This window comes from Cornus florida, unplaced genomic scaffold (genome assembly GCF_030987335.1).
Source record: "Cornus florida cultivar Cherokee Brave unplaced genomic scaffold, ASM3098733v1 CherokeeBrave_3.0.0_Hap2_Chr10, whole genome shotgun sequence".
NCBI lineage: Eukaryota > Viridiplantae > Streptophyta > Magnoliopsida > Cornales > Cornaceae > Cornus > Cornus florida.
Genome location: NW_026775580.1, coordinates 27204032 through 27206613, shown reverse-complemented (window position 1 = coordinate 27206613; position 2582 = coordinate 27204032). Strand labels below are relative to the sequence as shown.

General features: G+C 39.7%; 1 pseudogene; it reads left to right on the top strand.

Moving 5' to 3' along the window:
• The first annotated feature begins 430 nt into the window (after positions 1-430).
• Positions 431-529, top strand: LOC132280455 (small nucleolar RNA R71; annotated as a pseudogene).
• The last annotated feature ends 2053 nt before the right edge of the window (positions 530-2582 follow it).

Here is a 2582-nt window from a genome sequence, read left to right as displayed (position 1 = left end):
CACTTGTTCATGGTGCTCACTTTACAGATGTCCATGGGGACAATTGGAAGTAAAATATAAAACACTAGAATAAGTCATAGAAGCTTCATTGGAATTATGATTATGATGATAAAGGGAGGAAGACACTTGATTCACCGAATTTTGGTTGATCAAGAATTGATCAAACCTTTGAGATAAAGACTTGACTTCGGCGGCTATGTCGTTGGAATTGTCAACTTGATATAAGCCGACATTCTTCCTTCCACCTAGATTTCTATTATTTTTGGAAGACAAGGATTGATGCATTGAATTCTCACTCATATTCTCATAAAGACGCCATACATCATCATTATGCCTATCAAGATATGAACCACCCAAGGAAACATCTACCATTCCTTTAAACTTATCCGACAAACTTTCAAAGAAAAATTGCACTAATTGCCATTTAGGAATGTCATGATGTGGACACTTCATAAGCAAGTCATTAAGGCACTCCCATGCCTCATGAAATAATTCCCCTTCCCTTTGAGAAAATTCTCTAATTGAAGTTTTCATTGAATTGGTCTTTGCAATCGGGTAGTACTTTTTCAAGAACTCTTGCTGCATCTCTGCCCAAGAAGTTATCGAAAAAGGTCTAAGATTGTTGAACGAATATTTTGCCTTATCTTTAAGGGTAAAAGGAAAGAATTTTAATTTCACAGTGGAACACACTTCAAGAAACTCATCCAAATGCTTGTAAGGTTCTTCACTTGGAAGTCCATGATAATTGGGAAGCATTTGAATAGTTTGCGGTTTAATTTCATAATGGTGTGCCCTAAATGGGGGAAGTTGATTGCTTGTAGGTGCATTATATTCATTTGGCACATAATGATCTCTTAAAGCCAGAGGAGGATTCACAATTAGTGGCTCGACATAAGCCTAATAAGCGCCGAATATTGCATATTCAAGCGCCCTTATTTGCATTAGTTAAGTCCATTAGCTGACGATAATGTATAGTTTTGCTTTATTTGTTTATTTTTGTCTACTTTGAGGTTGGTTCCACCGAATGTAGCTAAAGGAATGGTCTTGACAATCTCTTGATGAAGTAGGCGCGCCGTTGCTAGGGACCGTCTTGTGGGCCAAGTCTCTTGAGTCATTGTATGTGTGAAGTTAGTGGCATAATGCATAGAATGGAAACCACGTCAACAGACCGGCTCATAGTGGCTCACGAGAAGTTTGTTGATTTTGCAGCCACAAGGATCCACGGGCGCCCGCCGTACCACCGCAGGCACCTGCTAATCATGCCAATAGGTTACCTTCCTTTGCGGGGCCCAGCAGTACTCACGGACACCGCCATCAGCTCCGTGGGGGCCCGCCGTGCCACCGCGGGCACCCGCCAAAACCACCAGTACTCACCCTCGGATTTCACGGACCCGCAGGCTCCCGCCAGCGCCCCACGGGCCCCTGCCGATCTACAGAAAGCAAATTACCTACCCCTGTTTTGGGGCTGCATTTTGTCCCCTATGCAATTTTTATGGTCCTTATTGCTTCTAGGGAAGTTAGAGCTCAGGATTGTGTGGTGAGAGGGAGGATTTTGGTTAGATAAAAAGAAAGGAAGCATGTATTATTCCATATCTCACTTTGGACCAAGTTTTAGAGACAGAAAGTAGTGTTTTGGAGCTGTTTGAGTTCTAGCTTGCTTAAGGTGCAAAAATGGAGGGTGGAGACTCTTATTCTCCTCCATTCCTTGCATCCATGGGTAACTAAATCCCTATCTAGGGAGTGATGAAGCACTCCCTTGTAAGCATGTTCTAGCTTAACTTCTATTTTGGGGATAATAATGTATAATTTTGGTCTTTCCATGATCTAGAGCCTCTCACTTGTTGTAATAGATTCCAATGTTTATAAATGGTTATTCTAAGTTAATTATCTTATCTTAGATGGTTTCTTATTTTAATCATATTGCTTTCATTTTCATAGTGACAATGAAAATAAGGTTGTGGAATGGTTTTAATGGCATGTTGATAGAGAACCTTGATAGTCCATTGCTTAGGTATTCCCTTTGATGGTTTATGCTTGATTCCTAGCTTTATGTGCTTCATCATTTGATTAGGGGCTTGATAATCCTTGCTTAAGTGAGTATGTTTAAGGCTACACCTTAGTTTAGGTAGTTCAAATATATGAACCTTTGATGGATTATTCTTGCTTTGTGATTTAATAAACTTCTTGACAATTATATGGCAACCATGTGTTGCTATATATTTCATGACCATTACATATATTGTCTATCCCCAATTTAGTCTTTATCTAGCATGTGTATAGGGTTGGTTGTGGATTCACTTCCCTAGCCCCTTTACATTATCTTTAACTCTTTAACTCTTTGTCATTTATCATTTTATGCAAATTAAATTCCTAATTTTAGTGACAACCCAAAAAACCTCTATACCCCTTTTCATCATTCCAAAAGTGAATTAAAAACCTTGGTTGCCACAAACTAGCAGTCCTAGTGGTTCGACTTACTCGACCAATAGCCCTATTTTACAATGATTTGTGCTAGTGCAAAGGTTGATGTATAATTGATAACCGATCAATTTTTGGCGCCGTTGCCGGGGATTACAAATGGT